This window comes from Zonotrichia albicollis, chromosome Z, assembly GCF_047830755.1.
Source record: "Zonotrichia albicollis isolate bZonAlb1 chromosome Z, bZonAlb1.hap1, whole genome shotgun sequence".
Classification (NCBI taxonomy): Eukaryota; Metazoa; Chordata; class Aves; order Passeriformes; family Passerellidae; genus Zonotrichia; species Zonotrichia albicollis.
In genome coordinates, this window is record NC_133860.1 from 60,893,787 (window position 1) to 60,921,277 (window position 27,491).

Sequence of the window (27,491 nt, forward strand, 5' to 3'; positions counted from 1 at the left end):
TTCTAGTGGTGTGTGATGAACAAATCTTTACCTTTATAAACTGCCTTTGTTACACAGAAAAAAACCTTGTTGTTTTCTTACATCAATTCTAAAACACAATTTTTATCCTACATCATTGCATCTGTCTAGCTCTAGAAAGCCCAGTGAAGTGGATGAAGTATTCCTCACTCACAACAAAATTTTGCATGTGGAGAAAACAGGGAGCAGTGAAGAAACCAGTTTCAGCACTGAGTGCTCCATGTAGTAGATGGGTTGACAATATATTAAAGCTTTTGGGTGAAATCAATTTATGCAAGAAAGGGAAGTTAATAGAGTAGAAAGAAAAGAGAAAAAAAATTATAATTGTCCTCTTTTGTTTTTGCTCAGCGTTTAACAACTGTCTCTAATGCTTCTTTGAAACATTTTTGTACTATCAGAGACAGAGGAATATGCTGTTCTTGCAGAAGTCGATGTGTGGGAAGAAGCCTAATTTAAATTATCTCAAACAAATTTTCATTTTACTTACAGCAGCACACACAACTAACATATCCTGCATCTCCTCATATCTTCATTTTGGCTGTAGAGTGAGAAAGTTCTGAGTGTGTCAGTTCTGTGACTGTCACCAGGAATACTCTAAAAATTGTATGTGCAGGGAAAACTCAATATTAGAAACAGGAGCAGCAGGAAGTTGCAGCAGATGAGAGAAGTAAGAGAGAAGGACTGATCTGAACAGTTTTCACTTGCTATACAGGAATCCTACCCTTTGCAAATGCCTGAGGTGTTCTCTTGAAGTAGTGCTGAAAAATGTCTCAGGTAATATCCCAGGTATCCCAGGATAATTCTCTTTTTGAACTACTCACAGCCATCCTGCTTAAGGGATCATTCTGATCCTCAGACTACCAGGCTATCATAGCCATAGATGTGTGTTAGTCTGCTGAGTCTTTAAGCCAGGGAACTGCTGTACTTGGTGGAAAATAGCCATCACAACAGATTGCCTTCACTAGCAGCCCAGGCTTTCCAACATCCATCAATTATTACCTGGGTTGTGGGTTTGTTCTGTTTAAAGAGGGAAACAGAAAGCCCATTAGTGTGTGTAGTCTTTCAGCTGTGAAGAAGATTTTGCTTATATGATACTACAATTTTAAGCACTTCTTCATTTTTCAGATCCATGTATGATGGCCAGGTGTCCTGCATCAGGACTTGTACCTGGGTGGGTTTTTTTGTTTTTCTGCTCTGAAATGAAAATACTATTTTACAAAAGAATTTGATGCTTTGACACTTGATCAAGACCTCAAGATCAAACCCATCTGTGAAAAGACCTAAATCCTTAAAGTAAGTTGCATTATCTATCTCTTCAACAAAGAGATTTGAAGATCCCTTTTTACATTCCACAATTGTGGTAGTTCTGGGAGAGATGTGCATTTTGTTACTACCACCTTACTGTTGATCAAATTAAAGTTCCAAAGCCGAATGTGGTGTCCTCAAAGTGGTCACTGTACAACTCAGCCAAGTGCAAAGACTCATATTTTACATTGATAGAAAAATTGCCACAGCATGTCAATGAATTATGAATTATGAATTCTGTGAATACATAGAATTATGTACTCATTTCCATTTATAATGCTGCACAAAATACTTGCTGCAATTGAAATGAGCAAAGAGGGTTCTAAGCTCAGGGCATGTCTACTGGGATGTGTGGTAACTTTCTGACATGCTATTTTCTATTCCTTTAATACAGCCATCTAGCTGCCCTGAAAACTAGGTTTCTCCTCACATACTATGTTTCTGAGCAATAAGAAAACCCTTAGTTTAAAGAAATGAAAAAGAGATCAAATTATATTCTTTGACTATTTGTTGCTCTTTTTTGCCTATCTTCACTCCTACAAGTAAATATAATACAGTAAATATAATACAGTAAATATAATACAGTAAATATAAATATCAAAGTCTGGTTTGAGATAAATGATGTTTTGGATATAATTGAGAAAAGGAAGACAGAGGAAAAGCAAATCTATGAATATTTGCAAAAATAACAAGAAAAAGAAGATATAACTAAAGCATGTAACTAAGGATAAAAAAATAGATCTTAGCAGCAAGCAAAATCCTGAGAAAAAGATTTCAAAGGAAGTGATAAAAAATCCATCTGTAAATGACAGTTTCAGACATCTTACATGCATAAGGTGTAGAAGACTAACTTGTCTGTTTTGTCAAGTGGATCTGCACTCTCCAGTCCTTATTCACTGAATCTTCAAGGTTAATCTAAAACTATCTGAATAAAATAGTAACTTTAAACATTAAAAATGTACATGTAATTTTAAATGTAAAAAAAACTATTTTAAAAGGCTCGTATCTGACCTTTCAGCTGAATTGTTTTAGTCAGATTTCCACTTTTTGCTTTCAGCTATAGCAGTTGTCATCAAGGTCACTAAGGAGACCATGCCAAAATGAGTTCCTGCTTTCTGAGGGCTTCCCTTCGTATCTCGATTCTCTTTTTTCCTTCTCATAGGGTGTCCTTCACTTTTTATTTTCAAGGGTGTTACCCTGCTAATTCCACCAACAGAATGGATAGCAAAGTCTTTGCTTGCTTTGTCGTCTCCGTTGATAAAGTCCAGATCTCTCAATTCTTTTTCTTCCTTTTCTATGATCGGCCCCTGGGATTTTATCATCTGCTCCAGAGTTTCAGCTGCTACACACTATAAAATGTACTGCTTTGCAAGTAACAGAGCAGTCTTCCATGTGGAAAACTGATTAATTCCATTGTTTATCTTTGGTTATAAGTGTTGCCTGCATTTCGATATATTAAGAAAAAATTACCCATAATTTGTAACTTATAAGATGTTTAGGAAAATTTTATTACTATGCCTCCAACTGTACCTCACTTGTTTCCCCCCTCCTCTCTTCTCTCCTTCCGTCGACTCCCTCCTCCTCAGATTCCTTTCTCTGGATGAGTTAATGACTTCTCACAACCCAAATATCTGTTACATTTACAATATAAGGTAGGTTTGGTTTTTTAATTAACCCTTATAACAACCATTATTACAGAAAAAATTCTATTTAAATGCATTTATAAAAGTACAGTAAACTGTAATTGCAAATACAATGCAAACCATTATCTTTATTAAATGCTTGTTTTATGGGAAATGAACACTATGTTTTAACCTTTGATTTTTGAATATTTCCTTTAGTGATGTTTACATTATTTAAAAATAGTCTGATAATTTATGCTTGTTATTGTCCATGAGAAACACTTTCCAGAATATAATGAGAAATGTAGTTAGTTCAGTTGTAGGCAGATGTAAAGGGTATTTTCAGGACGCAGTCTAAATGAAATTAAAAGGATTGTAACTCATCCAATACCCATCCAACCTAATATGGCAGTCATAGTTTATACCATATAATAATTCACTTCTAAGCACTTTGGAAAGATAAGGTGATTCACAGACAATCCTGTACTTCAAAGCACTGGTGAAAGAATTCATTAATAAAGAGGTGACTTTATAATTGTTCTGCTGCCTAAAATGCTTCAAAACAATACTAACCCTACCTAATGAGTCCAGCTATTATTTTTCAGGTAGCTTGAGATCTTCACTCCCTTAGAACTTAGCATAAAATAAACTGATGTAAAGCAGCATCCAAGGAGATGAATTAAACATCTCAATACTTCAGCAACCTTTTCAGAAAGGTTAGATTTGATCCATATAGATGGAAGCCCATTTAAAGTCTCATTTCTAGTCTTCTCCTGCGAAACAGTAATCCCAAATGTGTAACTTCCAACTTTTGATTTTACCTTGTTTCTGTTATCAGTATATAAACACTGTCTCTCTTCCTTAGCACAGGAACCACTAAACAACTTTGGCATTAAAATTGCTCCACAAAAATGAAGCCAGACTATATGCAGAACTTGTTTGACTGCTTATACACATCTAGAAAGTATATCTATTAATCAGAATGGCAATACTTGTCAAATGAGAAGTGACAGAGTCTCAGACAGAAATTACTTGCTGGAGTTTTCTTCAATTAATTGTAATTAATTGAAGAAAACTCCAGCAAAAGTTGGGCCAAAAATTTTATGTAAAAGTTTACAATATGTGGGAAGTGGATACACACTGCAAATGATCAAAGAAATCTGATCTGACAAACTTTATATGTGTGGTGCCTCATTGTAAAATCAAATGATGAGTTTTGAGGCTCACATTAATTCCTGCTCCTTATTATTAAAAAAAATTTAAAATCCTGCTGGATAACATACAGTTGCTGAGTTTTTATTATTTTGTTTATTTTTTCTTTGTATTTTGTTTTGGGGTTTTTTAGCCTGTGTGTATGTGTGCGTGATTTTTTTGTTCATTTTGTTTGTGTATTTTAGGTTTTTGTTTGCTTGTTTGTTTTTTAATCAGAGAATAATAAAATGTTTTGGTTGGAAGGAAGCTTGACAATCACCTAGTTTCACTTCCCTGCCATAGGCAGGGGCACCTTTCACTAGACCAGGTTTCTCAGAGCCCCATCAAACTTGGCCCTAAACATCCACAGTTTGTCTGGAAACCTGTTGCAGTGCCTTGCCACCCTTACAGTGAGGAAATTCTTCCCAATATCTAATCTAAATCTACCCTCCCTCATTTTTAGGCCCTTCCCCCTTCTTCTACTGCTCCTTGTCTTTGTGAAAAATCTCTTTTCAGCTCTCTTGTAGACTCCCTTCCAGTACCTGAAATTGCTATAAGGCCTCCCTTTCTGTAGCAGAAATCTCTTTAAATTAAAGCTTTTTCAAAATTCATAAGTTGGGAGTTTAAAAAGATGAATAATTATAACTTTCCTGTACTAAAGTAAAATCCTTTATTTTAAGTGGTACACTTACTACTTTAATTTTGAGACTTTTTCTCCGTGTTTTTTACCTAAATAATGAAAACATCAAGGCTAAACTGTCAGTACTTTTACTGGGCTTTAAAATAAATGGGTAATCTTTATTCATTTATGTTAATTGTTGGAAGAATTGGGAATTAAATGGCTTAATTTAAGGAATAGTTCTGCATTTTAACAAAATATTTCAGATAAATAGAGGAAAGAGACAACTTGTAAAAGAGAAACTGAAATTATAGCTTTGTTGACCCTCACCATTGGATTTTGATGGGGTCACTGCATATATAGTTATGATTTTTTACATTACTGAAGAATTTTTGATCATAACTCCCTCCCCACCCCAGCCCCCCCATCTCCTTTGCTGATGCCAGCATGAATAACAGGATCTATTGCTTTTTTGCAATGGAAAAAATTTCCTGAGAACTGTTAATCTCTTCAAACTGATTGAGGATAGGAGTATTTCGATAGTTCCTGTTCTCCTGAAAGGTTCTTAATCCTCTTTTAGAGCTTGTTATCAAAATATTCAGCTGTATTTTAACATCATTAACTCCACACCTGAAACTCAGTGGTTATCTGGCTTGAATTTCAAGCATAACTAGTCTAAACAGTCTGAAAAAATGCTGAATCTCCATAGAGTGCAAATCATTCCACTTAATACCACAAGTGGAAATTCCTAAAATGTGAAAATTGCTACTGGCCGCTTAGCAAGTACCACCCCAGGTTTAAGGAAGAGCGGATGATATAATTATGTTACAGATTCTAGGGAAGCAAGACAGAGAAAAAATCAACAGTGAGAATACTGGGAGTTTTGGGGCCATCTAAATGGTCTGTGTGGCCAAGCCAGGTCAAGCAATGCCACCCATCTGATGCCTTCTGCTTCAGCCAGAGATGAGTGTTGTGGGGTCAGGACAGAGGACTGTAATTTTCCCATTTGTAAATAGCAGAAATCAACATTCCTCTTAAACTTTTGCAAATATTGCTTTTATTTTCACATGAGACCTTTCAAGGACTGCTTAGGATTTAGTGGGATTATCATTGCTTGGATCAGAAATTTAGAAGGCTGCAGGACGTTAGGACTATTTAATGTAGGCTGTAGGACGTTAGGACTATTTAATGTACTGTTTTATTACAGGACAGTAACAGCTGCTTTAGAGCAAGAATCACTTCTTGTAAAATTTAAATACCTAAATTTATTATTTTCTTAATGTAGCTGTATAGGAGATTTACTATGCACTCTATCAGGCTACTTAGGAGTAAAAATGAATAAAGATAAGGTCTACTATTTCCAAAGGCATGATTGAGCCCATTGGGCATTCCTGTTAATAATATATATATATTTTTTTTCCTCATTATCAGTATGCCTGGTGCCTCATAATTTCAGTCACTGTTCACAGAACTTCTGTTCCCTGCCTGTTTAAAATGTTATCTGTTCTTCTTTGCAGGCATCTCCTTGGTGTGGCAGAATAATGAAGTAAAAAGCAGAAATGAATCCAGGGTCATAATATAGTGTTTGAATGCCCAGGACCTGGAGGTAAGAGTGAACAGCATTCCCCAGGGATGGGAAATTGCAGATTCAAACGATAGGTCAGCAGTGAGACAATTCCTACAGCACAAGAGAGCAGTGATTTCCATGACAACAGGCTGTGGGCAGGGAGGGTGACTCGGAGAAAGCGATAATCCCACAGGACTGACAATTACTGGTGATTACTCTGGGAGGTTCCTGACCCAGTGTATCTCTCATACAGATGCATCTAGGCAATTTGACTCATGACAAACATCAGCACTTTTTCCTCAAAATTTGTCATGGACACTTCCCCAGGCATTGCCTAGGAATTTATGTGAATTCTCAAATATTGTATTTAGTTTTTCAAAATATTTTTTTTCAGAATTGTTTCAGTTTGTTCATGCATGTGTGTCAGAGAGAGAGAGAGAGAAACATCAGAAGTTTTCCTGTCTATATTTGGATGAAGAATTACATTGTTGAGGACTTACTCGTATAACATGTTACAGTCAGAAGATGCTGTTCACATCAGAGGTTTTCTTCTGTTTAAATTGTTATTTAAACTTGGCCTTGGCACCTCCTGCCCCATCCAGATAATTTCTCTAGAACTACCCTGCATATATATGTGATGCTAATGGAATGGCTCAAAGTCTGACTAGTCTATTTAAAGCAGTGTATTTTTAACTGCATTCCTAGGTAAGTTTTTTTAGCTTTTCTGAAGCTAAAAAAGCTTTTTTTTAGCTTTTTTTTAGCTTTCTCTGCTGCTGCCACTCAAATTTAACCTTGGACAACAGGATTTTTCAACCATACCAGTACTCAACACCTACTGCTGAAGTTGTCAAATAACTATTCATGCAGTTGAAAACCTGAAAGTGTTACCAGAGCTTTTTGCTTTCAGACCATTGGCAGGTAGATGAAAAGTACCCAGAACTATGTGAAAGGTGAGACTTTATTCTGTATTGATAAAGACAAACAAATCTCAGTAAATAAGGTACTTTAAACTGTAAATTAAAAAAAAAAATCTAAAAAAGTGAGTTTAATTCCCCTTTTCCCTCCTTCTCTTCTGTTTTAGCAGCTTATATAGAGCTTAATGGCTGCCAGTCCAGCCTTCCTACGCTGGCCCTGGCAGAGCTCAAAACCTTTTAAACTCTTTAGTCAGTAGGCTGATTCTACTGCTGATCTTCAAATTCATAATTTGGGGATTTGCAAGTTACTTTACAAACATTCATACTGATGAATGATAGATACTTTTCTTCCTGTATGTGGATAACCAAAGACTGTAAGACTATTTCCAGTTAATGGAATTCTGTTTTTAGGATCCTGTTCTAGTTCTCATATGCAACACAAAAGGGGTTGGTTTATACATCTCTATCGTTAATTCATTTAATTTGGTTTGGTGCACTTATTTATTTTAGGATTTATACCATTTTATAAAAAAATCTTCTTAATTGATGTTCAAATTAAAGGTCTTTTTTAGAAAAGAGACCAGACCATCTTAATAAAAAAATAGTCATAGTGACATGTAACTTTGTCTTTTGAACAGTTCATTGCACAAATCTCCTCTGGCACACAAATATCTGCAATGGAAATGGCAAAAGCCCCCTGTAGTGTAGCTAATACTGTGTAATGCAAGAAGGCAGACAGCAGGTGCTAATGTCTCAGAACTGTTCTAATATTACACCTATTCCCTACTTTTCTCAGTCTCCTGTTTAATGTTTACAGTAGGCTGGCAGTGACTGTGCCGTAATTATATTTTTAGTTTCCACCCATAAGTTCTATGGAACTCTAAGACACTGTCTTCAAGCTCTATGTGTGCACACAGCATTATTATGATTAATTTTCATTACATGTGACAGGTAGGATCCTGAAATTTTAAAAGTATTATGCACACATGGAATAAACTTTCACATTCTGGTTTCCGGAGAGGCACCCAAAAGCTGTAGCTATGTGACTTGAGAAGAACGCCAGGATGTGCTGCCAAGAAAGGGTATTCTTCCTCTGTTTTCTATTTCCCACACCTTCCTCAAGATCAAGCATTTTGCTGAATGCCATGGCTAACATTGTGTGACTTCGTGACTGGATGGGGCAGTGACCTGAACTGGCAGGAACTGGCTCTAGAAAGGAGCCAAGGCAAAGTAACTGATGTGCCTGACACTGAGCCTAATGGATCCTGGGGCTCATACTAGAAAGAAGACATGGGTGTGTGGGCCAAAACACTGGCCAAAGTAAAAAACAGTAATCAGAAGAAGCTCATGGAAAATGATACTCTGAAATGCTCTCTTCTCACTTTTGCAGACTGGATATCCTCGGCTCCTGTACAAGACAATATCTGGGTTAGTTATTCCACTCAGTCGTTACAGTTGTCTTGCCATAAAACTGACACCAATAGTCAAACTAAGAGGCAAGAAGCATCACCAAAGAAGCAATTAAGTCAAGGAGTAAAGACCAACTCCCAGACTCTCAGGGAGATTTCTCATGCAGTGTTTTTTCTGAGCATTACTATAGCAACTGATAAGAATATTGATTACAGCAGAATTCCCTTTCTTCTTACAAATGCTGGAGGCATGATTTGTGCTTGAGTTTGGGGTTGTTTGATGATATAGCACTCTCCTCTGAGGGTAGTGCTATATCACAAATAATGCTGCAGATTTATGTTAGGAGCAGCTGTTAACACTGCGCTCATCTTCTGATTGTGAATGATAGTACATTTAGGACTTGCAGGAAATATGAAAAGGAGATTGGCTTTCAGTTGCTTTGAGAATCAGCCTAGGTAAAGGACAGTTTATTTTAGTCAAGTAAAACATTTAGAAAACATAATACATAGAAACTTTGTGATTGTGATGGTAGACCACTGCATGTTCTTAAATATGTGTATTATATAGATGCAATGATGCTATTTTGCCAAGGAAAAACGATTTATTTTTGCGAAGAAATAAAGAGAGATTTGTGGCAAGTTAATGTGGATGATGTAGTGGAAGATCATGATCTATAAGCTTTTGTCTTTCTGATTTTTTCAGGTGTGCATTAAATACAAATATGATCATGTCTTTGTGGATTATTGATTTTCGTGTTCAGCATTTGTTGGTATTTGAACCTGATTTCAAAAGAGGTGGATAATTTTGGAAGCTGTACTTGGTAAATGCCAGACAGATAGTTTGTTTATCTGTGTAGCTTTTTTCCCTTTTGATATATGTGCCTTTTCCTAAGTATCTGATTTTACTTCACATTTGAAGGATATTTGTAAACTCCAAGTTATATGCCTTTTTAATGCTCTCTGCTGCCAGATCTTTCCTGAATCCTTGGCTTTAATGGCTTTAACAGTTTTAATGGCAACAGGAAGAGCAGCATTACCAATCTTCTTACCTGTGACCAGGAAAGCTGACTTTGAATGAACACACTGCATATGACCATAGATACCTGTTCATTTCTAGAACTGCTAAGTTGCTTCTGGTGACCTGATTTTAAATCTGATGTGCCTCCAACAGATGTAAGTAAAGGAAACTCAGATGAAAATATAAGCCCAAATGAGTAAATAAAATTTTGCTATTGATTTTTATTGAGCCAGGTAGTATTAATAATTTACTGCAGATAATTAAAACTGAATTTGACCTAGAAGGATTATATCAAAGTGGTGTGAAAATCCCTAGAAAAATGAATCATGACAGTAACATTAAAAGAAGATTGAACTTTGAAAAATTAGAATTCTTTCTACCATCCTTCTCTCATGAAAGAGATTTGCTTAAAGAATAAAGAAAATATCTAATTTTTAAAAAATGGAGATTGATTTATGTTCTTTAATAGCCTGCTAGGCTTGTGATCTCATCTCCTAATCAGATATATCTTTGAAAATTTGTAAGGTATAGTTAAGTTTGTAAAACCTATATGAACTAGAGGCTATTAGGAGTAGGTATCTAAATCTGCAGCTGGGCTGAGTGATAATTAACTCCACTGCATTACCACTGCATTGTACATAAAACCCTCCTGTCAAAGCCTAGCTTTATTTCAGATACAAACATCGTATGTCCTTTTTGCCTTGGGTATTAGCATGCCTCTATGATTATTCAAAAATGTGTGAGTTTTTCTACTTAATTCACTAAAATGAAACATAAACATTGTAAAGCAGTAAAGTTGTGTAAAATTTCTCCTACTGTTTCCTGGATTTAATTAATCTTATTGACATATTGTTGGATATTATTGACATGTGCCCATGTGAGTGGGTAGTGGAAGCTCTGTGGAAGCTCCTCCTTCATTCTCAAAGTCTGCCTGTGGTGAATAATGGTAGATAAAAAGCAATTTCAAAGTAGTTGCTCTGCATATTTGTGACTTCTGCAGGTTCACAACAGTTAAATCTGTAATCCATGGAACAAAACTACAGCTAGTGTCTAGAAATTACTCCTCTAGCATACAGTATGGATGTCAGGCTACCAGCAATTTTTCTCTGAAATCCTTTCCTATTTGGTCTTATTGTTCCTTATTAAGGCTTAAGCACAGGTGTTTTATCTCTTCTGGGAAACATAAAGAACTTGAATGAAACTTTGTTTTCTTGTTTTTCTAGAGGGATGGGTTGGGTTTAGAAGCATGTTCTTTGCATCTGCTTCTGACTTTGGCAGGAAATTAGACTCCTAGAATCATTGAATCATTGGGTAGCAAGGGACTTCAACAACAGTGTGGTTCCACCCTGCCTGTCATGGTCAGGACACCTTCCACTAGACCAGGCTCAAATCCAGAATCTCATCCAACCTGGCCTTGAACACTCTCACAGGAATGGGGCATCCACAACTTCTGTGGGCAGAGTGCCTCACCACCCTCAGAGTAAAAAAAAAAATCCTTCCTAATGGCTAATTTAAACCTACTCTTTGTCCATTTAAATATATTACTCTTTGTCCTGTCAATTCATGCCCTGATAAATAGCCCCTCCTTATCTTTCCTGTAGTGCCCTCTGAGGGCCAGAAAGCTGCTCTGAGGTGTCCCTGGAGCCTTTTCTCTTCCAGGCTGAACAGCCCCAACTCTCCCAGCCTGTTCTCAAATGGTAGATGTTCTGATCTTATTCTTGGTCCACTAGAGCAGGTGGGTATATTGTTTTTGTGCTGCAGACCCCAGAACTGGACACATTGGTCCAGGTGGGTTCTCACCAGAGCCCTGCTGGCCATGCTGCTTTGGATACATCCCAGGACATGGTTTGCCTCCTGAGCTGTGAGTGCATGCTACCAGCTCATATTAATTTTTGAATCCACCAGCTATCTCAAACCCTTCTCCTCGCAGCTGCTCTCAATTCATTCTCTGCCCAGCCTGTATTTGTGATTGGGATTGCCCCGAACCAGGTGTGGGACCCTGCACTTACCTGGTTTAACTTCATGAGTTCCACAGGGCCACATCTCCAGCCCATCCAGGTCCCTCTGGATAGCATCCTTTATCCACAGCATGTCAACTGCACCACACAGCTTGGTGTCAGAAGCAAACTTGCTGAGGGTGCCCTCGATTCCTCTGTCCATGTCAATGAGAATGATATTAAAAGATATTGGTCCCAGTGCAGGCTTCTATGGGGCACCAGTTATCAGTTGTCTCCATGTGGACACAGAGCTATTGACCCCACCTCTGTGTGTCAGATCAACCAGCCAATTCCTTATCCACTGAGTGCTCTCCCTGTCAAATCCATGTTGAGACAAGGATGTTGTGAAGGACTGTGTGAAATGCTTTGCACAGTTCAAGGCTGACAAGTGTGACATCAGTCACACCTCCTTCATCCACAAATGTTCTAACCTCACTGTAGAAGGCCACCAAATTCGTCAGGCACATTTCCCCCTTAGTAAAGCCATGTTGGCTGTTAGCAATGACAAAATTTCACTAGGGCATGATCACTGCAGCCCAGACTGCCTACAGTCTTGACCTTTCACATAAGTCTTTCTGCATTAGTGAGCAACAGATCTCACAATTACTGTTCTTTGGTTGGAGTCTCCATCACCCATTCTAGAAAGCTATCCTCAATGGATCTGTTTCCTGGACTACTTGCAGTTTGTTGGGCCAATTTGCCAGATGTTACAGTTGGTTTAAGTCCCCTCCTAGGCTCAGGGCCTGCAAGCAGAAGGATTCCCAGGGTTGACAAACAGACTCCTCATCTCCCTTCAGATGGCCTGTAGTAGACACTAACAACAAAATTTCCTTTGTTGACTTGATCTCTAATTATCACCCATGAGCTCGCAGTCCTGAAGTTCAAAGAGTTCCATGGGATCGATCTCGTTATTAACGCAGCAGGCAACTTTCCCACTTCTCCTTCCTTCGATTCTTTCTCATCAGGAAGATTTACAGTGTTTTCTTTTGAAGTGTAGAACCTAACAGTGAAGGAGACCTAGGCTAAGTTGCTGCTATTTTTAACCCACTTCCCAGTCTTACATAGCCTCTCATTCCACAAGTTGCCAATTCTGCTAAAGCTATATTACTAGTCTTCCTGCTCTTTTTTAACTTAGTCTGATGGGACAAGAATGGACTTTCGACTCCACCAATGAGATGCCATTGCTTCTATAGAATCAAGTTTTGCACTGACTGCCATGTTTTTATTTAGCTTCAAAAACAGGTTAAAATACATTCCTGATGTTTTAAAAATACGTAATTTGTTTGCCTAATCAATGAGTAGTGTAATATGATTGCTTTTGACAGACTCAGTGATAAGAAAATCAATACTTCCCTACTTGTGCCCTTCAACCAGTCCACTGTGTAAGGGGAGGAGAAATATAAAAACCAGGGATTTAAATGTATGAATAAGAAAATAAAAATTTGCTAGCTTGCCCTTCTTTAGGCTTCATAGGACACTCTTCCATGAGGAATATTTTTATGGTCTTTACTATTTTGCACCTCTTTTTTACTATGCTTTTCCCTATCCCAAATTAACCATGCTTAAGGTCACTAGGGAGTTTAAAAGCAAATTCACATCATACTTTCAGGTCATGCTATTACAGCAGTGGTTTATTTTTGCAAAGAATAATGTAATCAAGAAGCTCTTGGACAGCCTTTATTGCTAACAGCAGCAACTGCAACAAAGTAAGGCTGGCTCTATGTATAAATAACCCATTGCCAATTCTGTGAAAAAGCAGAAGCTTGTACTTTTTGCAGGGAGTTGCATTCAAAAGATATACCAACATATTTAAATAAGAATTGCAAGGATATAAATACAGATTATTGAAAGCTGAGATTATATTGTTATATTCAAAGGATATAACAACATATTTACATAAGAATTGCAAGGATGCAAATACAGATTATTGAAAACTGAAAATTTTCCTTTTTTAGTTTTTCCTCCTCTAAGCTGTATAATATGTGTGAACATACATAAAAATATATATAAAATGTCACTGGCGAAATGAATGTTAAAACTTTGAAAGCAGTATTTCTAATAATAGAGCCACAAGTATCCATTACAAGAGGATCTTAAACTTTGTCAGAATATAGATGAAGGTATTTGAAATTTTCTGTCACCAGTGGTGAGGTTATTTTATCATTAGCCAAATTACTCTTCACTGCAGTTTGCTCTTACTAGAAAAAAAGTTGCTCTATTTTATTGAAAAAATGCTTGCAATGGGAAATGAAGTTTAAAAAAGTTACTACAATAAGTGGTGTGAAATTGCATTAATTAACAAGACTCAAACTGCCCGTGTGAAGTCATCAGGAGGATTTTTTTCTGAGAATATTGCTGGCCCTGAATAATGTTACTTGTACGATTTGCCCTTTCCCCCCAGTTTCTAATAATGTGACATCGATGGACATAATCGTACATTCATCCATCTGGGTTTTTATCTGCACAGGAAGTAATTTGTCTAGCAGTCATAAATTAGGCTCTTTCTGGTACCTAAATTATATTTCCTGTCCCTCTTTTTGCTTATAGACACTCCTTTAATGAAATTACTCCATAGAATCATATTCCTGCTAGAACCTGTCCCTTTATTTTTTGTGCTTCTAGGAATCTGATAAAGTCAAAAGTGCTGAAGCAGCTGTTTAGTAATATGTTTTCAGTCTTCAAGTGCGAAAAAGAGCCCAGTTTTGCTGATTGCCTTAACAAAAAGCTCATTTCAAATCTTGGACCAGTTGTAGGGGTTTTTTCCCTCTCCCATTTTTCTGCAGATCAAAAGCCATTTAATAAATGAGGTATTTTTGTCCCATTTCAGCTTTGAGGCACTGGCAGGAACTATGACTGTATACAGTTTTATTTTAGTATTTTGCATTGCCCATGACTGTGAATCCATACTGGTATTTCTATCCTTGGGGTCTAAGAATCAATTCTCTTGTACTCCAGAAGATTCCTAAGAAGGTATACTTGTTTTTTTCTCACTTCTCAGTCTACTTACCTGTACTGAGGTATGTTACTCCTATCTTGCTCTCAAATGGCAATTTTCCTGAAGATACATGGCTGAAAGGACTGCTAGTCAATACCTTGCTGGTTATTTACCACAATAAATATTAATCAAACAATCCAATAGGAATCAGCTTTTCTAATGATATGGCTGCAATGTATTACTTAGGAGCTGTAGTAATTCCTTCTTGTCATGTAACAGTTATTTGATTGTTGTTCATACAAAACTGCAATTGCATTAGTGTTCTTACATAACTATCTTACCTATACAGATGCCTTCTTCATTCTGTATGTTTCTGCAAGTGCCTTCCAAATCAGGCAGGCAAGTATGTAATGTAAGCCCTCGTTGCATCTGCTTAGGCCCAAAGTGTGTGCAAGAGGGCCTGTGGGATGAGGTGACGTGAGCAAGCTGCAGGCTGTGTTTATTGTTATGGGTGTAGGTTGTAGGCTGGAGGCCAGATATTCTTGACTTGGCTGCAGAGAAATGTCAACCCAATTTCTTCCTCTAAATGCGGAGGACAAGAATTTCTAAGACTATTCCGTAAAGCAGTGACTGTTTAGCCTGGAGAACAGAAAGTGTGTGGCAGGGGTTTTGAGTGTATATAAATCTCTGGAGGGAGGGTGAGAAGAAGATGCAGCCAAACACTTTCCAGTGGTGCAGAAGATCTCAAGATAGCCAGGGGATACTATATGAACACTTTATATTGTCAGGTTTACTAAGCACTGGCACAGTTTGCCAGGCGGGTGTTGAAATCTGCATCCTTGAAGACACCCAGAAGCTGACTAGACAGAGTCCTAGGTAGCCTGCTCTGGGTGCTCCTGCTTTAGCAGCAGTTGGTTCTCCAGAGGCCTCTTTCAGCCTCAATCATTTTGTGAGTCTTTGATTTCACTTTACAGTTAATGAATCAATAGGAAAATCCTATTTTGGGAGCTGCTCAACTTACACAAATATCTTTCAGTACAGAGATAATAATCAGGTTAGTTTATTCTGATTGTCTTTTAGCATGTGAACTATTAAGACCCCAAAATTACTTCTGTTGTTTCATGACAACTCCCAAATACTTCTGGAATAACAGCAACCAAGCTGGTGAACATATAAACCAAGTCAGTGTTTACAAAGTGGTCACAAAGATTCTTTTGGGCTTTGAATGTAAGCCTTAGCGTTGAATAAAAAACATGGCAGTGGTAAGTCTGCCTTCAGCATCCCCTAGGATGTTACAGGGATGTGTTGAGTGAAAGAATGGAAAGAGCTGTGCCATAGATCTTCAGATCACTCTAACTGAGAGACCTCTTGAGGCTGTTTACTCCACACCAATTTAAAACCCAAATATTTTATGATGGGACAAATAATCATTGCTGTTACCCTTTGGGAACTTTCTAAGTAAATTTATCATTCCCTTATCCTTAACTTTATAATCATCCTTAACTCTATAATCATGTCTGTTTAATATCTAAGGACTTGAAACCATGCAAATCATGTAAACCAGAGGTGACAGATGCTCTTAGAAGTTTCCAAACAAAAAGAACCAGAGTCAGAATAGGAGTAGTAAGTTAAAGCATTTATTACTAGAAGTCTAATATATTCAAGACAACAAAAATTTATTCAAGACAATAAAAAATATCACATGCATTTGATTATAATTCTAGTGAGAGATCTTATGCAAATCCAGCATAAAAACCCACTGCAGATGCTGCTATTTATTAATTTTGCCAGTTCATTAAGTTCTTTGTCTCATGTTGCTAAATGCTTTGCAAAAATATATAACACTAATGCTATTGTGATACACCCTGAAATGTGGAAATTGTCAGAACAAATTCATCTAGCTGGAGAACCTATCAGTGTAAAAGAATAAATAAATTTATTTTCTCTCTTGAAACTGTCAGGAACTTTCTGTTGGTCAAATTAGTTGACACAAATGTTGTTCTGACAGGTTGACTTTGATTGCTTGTACCTAACCTCCTCATGAAATCTAATTTGCATGAAAGACCAAAGCTATAAGGAATTAAAAATAGACAGTGCAAAAGAATGCACTTTAGGCATAAAGTGCAACATTTGAAGTTTAGGGTAGAACAGATTAATTATTTTTGTCCCATGTAACTGCAAGCTCAAAGAATTTGAAACTCTGCTAAGATATCAAATGGGAAATGACATTGCCAACAACATGAAGAGTACAAGAAAAAAAAATCTAGAGGTGACATTTCTATTTAGGTGAACAGTATAAATGGTTGTTTAAACAAAAACTGGTTATAAAAGTCTGTCTGAAAGAAGCATCAAATCTGCAACAGATATGTGACTTTCTTCCTTAGAAGGGCACCTTAGAGTCCATATCTCCTATATGTTTATCTGTCATGCTCTTGTTTTAGCAGCTCTGTAAACCCAATACTAACAGGAATTATGCTGGTTGGTCAGAAAAGTTGCAGGAAATAGCTGGTGCATTCAAGATTTCTTTTTCATATAATGTTGGTTATTATGCAATTTAAATTGTAGTCTGGTTTGAACAGGGGCAATGAATTTAATATTTTTAAAAAAGATGCACAAGACAATGTCAGAAAAGAGAGATCTTCCATTAGAGTTGATATCCTTTATCAATTTTAGTTGCCAAAAGAAATTAATTTCTGTCAAGTGAAAACATATAGCAGCCAAATATTCCTAGTGGTTCTTGACCATCTTTTGAGTTAAACAAACTGTACACAGAAAATCTATCATGTGCAAGGTTTTGTTGCTGTTGTTCAGTTTGGGGTTTGTGTTTGGGGCTTTTTGCTTGTTTGTTTGAGGCTTTTTATCTGACTTAGTTCAGCCATATTTAAAATGTTTTAAGTAAAGAACTAGAGCAGTAATATGTAGTACAGCAGTATATCTGTTATATCTATAGTTATTTTACAGATCACAACAATTCAATAGGATTCTTTCATTTGCAAAAGATAACCTACTAATTGACCCAAGTCCTCATAGGTTGTTTATGGAAATCTGCTTATTTTCCAGAAAATTCTTGATCAAATTACTAGAATCTGCAATTATCTTTCAAATACTATTGGTAGCTGTAAATGTCTTTCAGGATGATTTACACTATAGTGAATCCTGAGGAGAGACAAATGTCTCAGTCAAGTACAGGTGAAGATTCTGCATCTGCAGATTTGTTTAAAATAGATTTTAATTACATGGAGAAATTTAAATGCAATGATAGTAGGTTTTTGTGGTGTGCCATTTTTTATAGTAGAAAAGGGAGGCCAGACACAAATACAGAAGGCTTTTTAACCTGTTATGTTGTCCCTTTTTATTTTTCCTAGATGTCTGACTCTTCCTTTTAAATTCTTAATGGTATAAATGAAAGAAAAACACTGTAATCCTAGCCAAATGACTCCACTGTCCTAAATTTCTGATGTCATTTAGCTGTTTGAAGTCTCTTTTGGTGTTGGGTTTGTCTCATGTGTAAATCATTTACAAAAGTAATATTTTCTATTAAGACAAGATTCCTGTTCTGGCACATCCTAAATATACTCAAATAACTTTTTCATCTTCCTAATTTCTTTTCGCTTATCTGATTATGTAGTTTTTGCTCAACTGTCATCCAATACATGGATTTTGTCAGTGTCATTTCTGATCTCTGCTGACAGTACTAAAATTTCTCTTCTTCTGAATTTCTTAGTTCAGGGTATTTGCTTGTGCCCAACAGATGAAGATCTCTGGAGCAGAAATCTCATACTAAATTTGCTTTGCCACACCATGGTGAGACCAGCCAAAAGAATGGGAGGAGAAAACACTTAGTGCTAATGAAGTGAAAACAGTAAGATGAAGATGACTCAAGAAGTAAGGAAATATACTTGCTCACATGTCATTAGATTCTTCATCTCTCTTTGGCAGAATTATTTGCAAAAATACAAACAAGAAAAAGCCAAACAGAAAGAAATGCAGGAAAAAAAGAGGAAAATAGTGACAAAACCCTCCCATAGTACATAACTGGGCAAATTTCCCCTAGCAAAGAGTTACCACTAAGAAGTTGCTCCAGTTCAGAGGATGGCCTTAGCAAGCTGAGCAATGTGAACATATCGTGCATTATAGGTAGTGTTACTTTTTTCCTCCTCTGAAGGGAGGCACTGTTCTTTCTCCCCTCAGTGGCATGTGACTATCCATTTACTCAGATCCACTTTGGAGAAATAGTTCTGAAAGGCATGCTGATTTTTAACTCATGCTGTGATGTGGGTGACCTTTTGAGTATTGTTTGTAGTGGAATTTGCTCCTTTGTGGGCCTTTTGGCATTTGAAAGCTGTGGGGATTTGGAGAGGTGCCTAACAACTGCAGAAGGGATGTTATTTCTCAAGTATCCAGCCATCTCTGCAGCTAACATTAGCCTAATTGGGACTTTCTCCTGTTATATTTCTGTATAGTTGACAGGAATGAGCAATGATGTGTATTTGAGACAGGAGTTGGAAATGGTTTGCCTAATTCTGCTCAATGTGTAACTTTTTAAAAAAACCCTTTTCATGCCAATGTGTGCAATACATTATTGCTTTAAACTTGCCTCATCAAAGCAAACTGTGTTCCTTCACAGTTGGAACCTGATACTGGGTCTTCCCTAAACTGCTGCTTTCTGTAGTTTTTGTGAAGTTACCAAAACAACAGTTTATAGGTCAAAGATGGCAGGAAACACAAGAAAATTCAGAGCTCTCAGACTTGGCAGGAGGCAAGTAAGGTTAAATGATACAGGCTGGTCTCCTTTAATAGCTATAGAGTAAATTGACAAGTGTTTCTGAAATTGGAAGCTGCTGGTCCCTTGGTTCAGCTCTGAGACGACAGGGTAATGTCATCTGACATGAAAATTTCTTTGGCTGCTCCTGTGTCAGGACCCCACTGCTGAGGACTGACTCTGCTCCTTGAGTGAATTTCTCTCTTCTTTCAAATGGTTTCTAAATGTAGAGAAACCACATTTTGAGGAAGGAAAAAGGAAGGAAGGAAGTGGCGGAAGGAAGGAAGGAAGTGGCGGAAGGAAGGAAGTGGCGGAAGGAAGTGGCGGAAGGAAGGAAGTGGCGGAAGGAAGGAAGGAAGTGGCGGAAGGAAGTGGCGGAAGGAAGGAAGTGGCGGAAGGAAGGAAGTGGCGGAAGGAAGTGGCGGAAGGAAGGAAGTGGCGGAAGGAAGGAAGTGGCGGAAGGAAGGAAGTGGCGGAAGGAAGTGGCGGAAGGAAGTGGCGGAAGGAAGTGGCGGAAGGAAGTGGCGGAAGGAAGGAAGGAAGGAAGGAAGGAAGGAAGGAAGGAAGGAAGGAAGGAAGGAAGGAAGGAAGGAAGGAAGGAAGGAAGGAAGGAAGGAAGGAAGGAAGGAAGGAAGGAAGGAAGGAAGGAAGGAAGGAAGGAAGGAAGGAAGGAAGGAAGGAAAGAAGGAAGGAAGGAAGTGGCGGAAGTGGCGGAAGGAAGTAAGTGGCGGAAGGAAGTGGCGGAAGGAAGTGGTGGAAGGAAGGAAGTGGCGGAAGGAAGGAAGTGGCGGAAGGAAGTGGCGGAAGGAAGTGGCAGAAGGAAGTGGCGGAAGGAAGGAAGGAAGTGGCGGAAGGAAGGAAGTGGCGGAAGGAAGTGGCGGAAGGAAGTGGCGGAAGGAAGGAAGGAAGGAAGGAAGGAAGTGGTGGAAGGAAGGAAGTGGCGGAAGGAAGGAAGGAAGGAAGGAAGTGGCGGAAGGAAGGAAGGAAGTGGCGGAAGGAAGGAAGTGGCGGAAGGAAGGAAGGAAGTGGCGGAAGGAAGGAAGGAAGTGGCGGAAGGAAGTGGCGGAAGGAAGTGGCGGAAGGAAGTGGCGGAAGGAAGGAAGGAAGTGGCGGAAGGAAGTGGCGGAAGGAAGTGGCGGAAGGAAGTGGCGGAAGGAAGTGGCGGAAGGAAGGAAGGAAGGAAGGAAGGAAGGAAGGAAGGAAGGAAGGAAGGAAGGAAGGAAGGAAGGAAGGAAGGAAGGGCAAGGAGTAGTAAATTTTCCAGTACTCTGGTAGATGTACCTGTGGTTATACAGTGGTGTACAGGGGCCTGAGTAAATATATGTATTGCAGTGAAAGATCTCTGTATTGTATTAGTGACCCTGCCCCAATTCTAGTTATTGTAAATTGGCTGCAGCTGTGATGTCCTTAATTGGGCAGCAGCTGTAGCCCATGGAGGTAGCTGGGATAAAAGAGGGTGGGTTGGGCAGCCAGGGAGAGCCTTGGAGGATCCCTGATGAAGCAGGAATAACACTACTGTGAAGAGTTGCATATGAGAAAACCACCCAGAAGGTATGGAACTCTAGAAATATGATAACAACAATATGAATACAACACTGGCGCATCAGACAGAAAAATTGCAATGCTCTGCCTTCTGTCTGTTTAAATTAGAAAAAATCAAATGAGAAATAAGTATAAATAAACTATTATGACCTAATGCTCCATCTACAGTGTGTAGTCACACTGCAAATCAATGATGGCAAAGCTTCACAAGCTAAGCAGTTTGTGTCTGACCAGATATGAGTGTGCGTTGCAACTAATTTTTTTTTCTGAATCTCTGAGCTTAAGCTACCAATCTTTAGGGATGAGTGGTCTTCTTTTTCTGCAAGACACATATTTGTTCAAGTGATGCAGTGAGACAGCAGCAAGAGAAGATATAAATCAGCTTCTCTGCTACACTCAGACTTTTCAATTTGTAGCACTGTGGTTCACAGAGCTAGTAAGGGGAAACATGGACAAATGAATTTGAAACAATTTAAAGAGGAAATCATGTGCATTGGAACTGTAAGCTTAATTTCCTATGTGCAAGCAGAGCTGCATAGGAAAGTTAATGCCTATATCTATCTCTATCCTTATCTCACATATGCTATACAAAACTTAGCTGTCTGTGGTATTTTCTTGGCTTATCACTGCTGTTGCTAAAGGGTTTTTGTTTGTTTGGAGGCCTTTTCAAATGGGTTCATCACAAGACTGTTCAAATCAGACCCAGAGTCCTGTTGCATGAATGCATTTTTGCTATTACCAAAATACTCCTAACAACAGAAATAATTCTGTTCCACTTATATTCACAACAACTCTACTTCTATTGGTTAAAGCCATGCATAGATTCTGCACTGCCCTAGGACTAAAACAATTGCCATAAGGAACAAAATTAAAGCAATTCAAAACAGTCAAAATGTTGAAATGTTTGCTGAAGGTGGACAACCACGATGCTGAGACGTCTCAAGGGCAAGACTTATGGGGAGTGGCTAGGCCATTTGTTTTGTTTAGCTTGACAAAGAGAAACTGAGAGATGACCCCATGGCAGTTTGCATCTTCCTAAGGAGAAGGGGTGGAGGGGGGAAGTAGGGGAGGGGTCTAAGTTCACCACTTATCTCCTTTTATGAAGAAGTTCATCAGAGGAATGCATCAGAGGAAGTTCAAAATTAATTTTAGGGAAAGGTTCACTGATAAGGATGTTGGTCCACTTCCTCAGGGAAGCAGTTGTGGCACCAGCCTTGTCAAAATGTCTTCAATGAGCATCTGGATGATGTTCCTCGTCACATGATCTAGTTTAAGGTAGTTCTACAAGGAGCAGGGTGTCAGATTTGATGATCTTTATCAGTTCCTTCCAATTTGAGGTATCCTGTGATTCTACGCTTCTATTTGTGGCACCTTCCACAGCTCCTTTTGGAAGGGAGAAACATCAGACCACACCAAATGCTTTGTTATATGCCTGGTCCCATTCAGTCTGTCTTCTGTTCTGATTCATTAAAATGTGCACTCCTTCTAATGCTGACTGTTTCTACTAATAACTAGGTTATTCACCTACACTTACTTGACAGATGTTACATTTTTCTGTTGCTCCCTTTTCAGGCTGTATATAGGTAGACAACCAAGGTATGTATGATGCATGTATGACATTAACCTACCCTAGAAGAATAACTTGTACTGTGACTTTCATGCAGCCCATGTCAACTGTGCTGTTTCTACAGGGCACCTGGGCTTGGGCAGATACAAAACACACGACTTTATCTAGGTGTAACCTGATAATTAATGTTTAGTATCATGACTGAAATGTAAGACTGTGGTTTGAGAATGGTAAGTCCCAATATAGTGCTCTCACTGGCACTCACCTCCACTCCTCGTAGCAGGAAATTCTAAAGTCAAAGATCACAGGAGCAATTTGCTGGGAACAGCAATGAGAGAAGAAAATAACAGCAACAATATTAATAACAAGTTGTACAGAAAGAGGGTGATTTACATGTTAAGTGCTCATCAAGCCTGAGGCAATGAAAAACAATGGTGGCCAGATTTCATTACCCCACCACACTTATTTTCCAACTGTTAGCCAAGCACTTGAAGGTCTTTAAATCTATATAAGGCTTTTTCTTTATTCTTTGACTAATATATAATGACCCCTCTGATTTCCTCCAGTTTTTCAGTACATATTTTTTTAAAAATAAGGGCTCAAAAATCCCTGAGGGACTTCAAGCCTGACATCTTAATTTCATGTAAAGAAGTAAAAAGCCTTCTGCTACTTCCATTTCCTGTATCTATCAAAGGGCTTTTGATACATTGGCTTTTTTAGTCAAAAATTGCTCCATTGCCTTTTTCAGTCAAAGTATTGCAAAAGAACTTTTTATTTTGTGAGTTTCCCCTTCTTATTCTGAATTCTTTTTATTATACCTGTAACCGTACATTTTGTCATGCAAAAAACTTTTCAAATTTCAAAGCAATTTCAAATAGGCCACCTTGAAAAAAGAAATCTCATTGGTGTGTCAGATAACCATGGTCTCTTACATAACCATGTGTATAAAACTGCAAACCTTTGTTGAGCCAGTCCATCCCCTTTCTTGCATCCTAATTACTGGCATGCCCCCAAACACTTTCCTATTGCTAGAGATTAATTTGGTCCTATTGATCAGAATATTTTAGACAAAATTTGCAAAATGCACTTTTTCTCCGCTTGCATGTTATGACAAAGTGCTTTATTGCATAAAGCCTGAATGCTTCTCAGCATTTTTAATTCTCTCAGCCTTCACTGGACAGTAGGTCAAAGCCAATATCCCTTCTCTGAATGTTGCGAATATTTAACTTTTTGTTGGAAACGAAGACTACCCAGTACATAACGTGAAACATAGGTTTCGTAACATGAAATATACCATTATAAATTTCAGATAACAGGTTACCTATAATAAAAATAAATTCTGACACAAGGTACAGAATGCACTTATCAAGTGCAATTTATCAAGTTATTAAAAAGAAAATACGAAATACTCATCTCTTAATGAAAAATTAATTTCACAGTCACTTAGATCAAGTACTATTTTCAGCATCCCAACAAAGTCAGCATTTTTGAAGAGATAAAAAATAAAGGTGAAAGACATCAAGAATACATGGATTATTTACTAACTATATGTAAAGCTAGGTCACAGAACATGCAAAAATGTGTTAAATGAAAGCATCAGTCTGAAGGATTTTATTTCTGCTCCATTTTTATCTCATACTTTTAATTTGTATGCTTTGCTTGTCTTTAGTTAGATCGTTGTTGTGGTGGGGTTTTCTCTACTTGTCATTCCCTTGTTATATAAAATATCTATCATATTTTACTAGAAGAGACACTATTGAAAAGGCAAAATATCTGAGCAATGGCAGCTTCTTCTATTGTGCACCAGCAGAAGCCTGGAAGTTTTCTTTTAAGTCTTTATAGTGGGAATGTTGTTGAACATCTCCTTGAAAGAAATTATAAAGAAATGATGGCTTGTTCTGTTTCTGTTCCGATATCAATGTCTTTTTGATAGCAGACTATATAGTCATTATTTTTGTCATGTCTTCATCATCATTAATAATGTAATATCTCAGAAAATCAAACAATATTTTAGTCAGGAGAAAAAGAAGTATGATTTGCATAGCTGCACAAGAAGACTGCTGCTAATTTTTTGAATGGGTGGCAGTGAAAATCTGATCTCATAGAGACAAAAAGACTGCAGAAACATATCTATAGTAGGATTGGGTTGGAACATGTATAAAATTGGTTTTTTGCATTGCATCATGCCTCCATGAATAGCAGTGATACTAATGACATTTAATAGTGACACTAGAGTAACAGGTCACATAACTTTTGCATTAGCTATTTTAATTAATTTGAAGAGAGTTTTCATGAAAATTTTAGTTTCTTACAATGTGATAGCAAGAATGATCAGGGCACTTGTGCTTGTACATAGAAGCAAAGGGGAGTAGAAATCTTCAAGCAGTTTGTTTAACGAGAATGGCCTACTGGTATCAGACATTAATATTAACAAAGAAAAGTAATACTTGGCACTGAATTCTGTTCACTTTTACAGAGTCTAAAAAAACCTCAACTTTTAAAAGTGAGTGAAGTTATGTCCATTTCACAAATCTTAGAAAAGAGACAAAACCAAAGCAACGGATTGACCAAAATTCCTGAAGAAGTCCACAGGATTTCAGAAAGGCACTTGCACTTTCAAGGACTGCTACCTTAAATATGGCTTTTGGGAGAGAGACAAGTAAAAATTATGCCGTCAGGTGTTGGATCCTCAGGACTCTAAAACAGTTTTTATTTTGAAAAATGTAATAATATCCACTCTTGTAACTTTTTTTCATGAGTCATATTTAACTTTTACCTGAGAGCAAGCACTGAAACCGTCTAGCTCAGCTGGGAAGAACCATCCAGATGGAAGGAGAAAGGGAACACTAAAACTCAGTCAGAATGGACATGTTCTCTGAGGGAAAGAAACTCTTCTTGGGCTTCTGCAAGGACCATGCCAAAACTGGTTGTCTGCCTGCTAAAACCAGATCAGCAGCCAGCTAAACTGTCTCACTGTTTTATGGGTTCTCTTTTATAGAGCTGTTGTTTCAGAATGGATAACATTCCCTCTGCAAGTTTTCTGGTCATTGATTAATCATTTCTTTGCTTCAAATGAACCCACAGAAAGGTATGACACAAGCTTTCAAAGAAAATATCTTCAGGTGCTGGCTAGCAACCACTTAGGGAAGTAATTATAGGACATGCAAAGAGCAGTTAATTTGTGGGATAGAGAGATGCATAGTATTCCTAATTTTTAAACATTCTTTTTTGTAACCTGGAGTTACTGAACAGGAAGGCAGTGCCTGAAATAATCAGTCTGTCCTCCCAGCAGGAGTTAAGGATAGTAAGTAGGAGTTAAGGATAGTAAGGGCAGGTGGGTACAGTGCTCCTTTGCCCTTTTAAGTTTCAGCTCTGCCACTGAGTTCACTGAGGTCCCACCTCATCTCTTCCCCTTGAAATCACCTTTCAGAAAATTTGTGCATGCACACGTTCCCTGCCAGACAAAGTAAAAATCATAGCTTCATTGATCCACACAGAAAACACATTCTTTTTCATTTAAAAACCCTTCCTGACCAATGTGGTTTCAATTCTAAATGTACAGCTGGTAGCATTCCCAGTAGCATTGGATTATTTTCAGCATTTCCACCTCAGAGGTCTAAGGGGAAGTCTGTGAGATCTGATACCCAGACTTCATTCAAGCTTTAGAAATTTTGGTTTTGCCATCACTTCAGTTTCTTGTAAGTGACTACTGGATTTGTAGCTTTCAGTCCTCACTGAGTAAATTAGGAATTTCTACACTTGGCAGGATGTTTTGGAATATTTCCATTTACTTTTATGTATTTTAAAATACCAAATTAACATAATGTCTAAAAAGATAAGTGCATTGCCTTCTTAAATATACCCAGGTGTTAACCTCCCCAAAGCATTTGACTTCAATTGGTGCTAAAAACCAAATTGACCTAGAAGGATATATTGGGATTTCTAAAGAAATATATGCTAAATTACTTCAGGGAACTGAATTTGTAGCTCAGCTCAAACAGTAATTTTCTCTATTGGCAGTGGCATAAAGAGACATCCACTTCCTTTATAACATATGCTCTTCTGGATGACCTTTGGCAAATTTCACTGGATCATTTGAGTGCTGCAAAAGACAGTGACAGCCATAAATAAGCAAAAAAAAAAATCCCTGGAGGGATTTTATTTTAAAGTTTTCTTTCTGCAGAATAACAGCATTGGAGATACTGATACATACATTGAATATTCCTTGAATTGTACATTAGTGCCATGATTATTTACATGCAGGGATCTATCAAAATTTCAATTGCTTTGTTGTGAATGAAGAAAGAAAATACGCTAATAATTTCTTGGCCAACCTATGAGATATTTTTGGTGATCACTACATTTGGTAGAGAAGCAATTTCACAAGCTGGTCTGCATTAGTATTTGTATGGCTTTCAGGTTTTAGCAATGCACAGCCTGCAGTTTTGCTGAAAATTTCTTGAAATGTTCAATTTCTTGATCATCTGTAATTGTTCCAAATGCAGAAGCAGCTAACAATCTGAATAACAGATACTGGTGGAAACCTCAAGATCTATTTTGACCTTGCAATGGATTTTTAATAAGTGATAAATATAATTTTAACTAATGCTATCTTTTCTAAATGATGTTCTATTTTTATTTTAAAGCCTGCTTGCATGAGTTAAAAATAAAGTGAAGTAAAACCATATTCAAGGTTTAATTTTGACTGATTTTGGCAGCATTTGTTCTGGAACAGATGAGATTATTTGAAATGACACTTCACAAAATGCCATGTCAAACTCTTACAATTTATAATTTTTTGTATGAATAGGCACAGATTTGACTTATAATTCTGTTACAGAAAGACACCTTCAGTGAGTTAACAGATGTTTGCAAATTGTATTATGACAGATGGTACTGATGTTCATTTGGATAAGAGATTCATATGGAGAATACAGAAATGTGAAGTTCCTTTGGAAGACTAGAACAGACTCAGTATCGCACAGAAATGCTATGGGGCTGAGAAACCCAGAGCAAACCTCATCC

General features: G+C 37.6%; 1 long non-coding RNA gene across 1 annotated transcript in view; it reads left to right on the plus strand.

Moving 5' to 3' along the window:
• Window positions 1–2,389: 2,389 nt before the first annotated feature.
• LOC102072527 (uncharacterized) overlaps window positions 2,390–27,491 on the plus strand; it is a 29,279-nt gene continuing 4,177 nt past the window's right edge. Inside the window, exons 1-2 of the long non-coding RNA XR_012578210.1 lie at window positions 2,390–2,975; window positions 6,273–6,361. This is a non-coding gene — a long non-coding RNA (uncharacterized LOC102072527). The remainder of the gene's footprint in view (window positions 2,976–6,272; window positions 6,362–27,491) is intronic.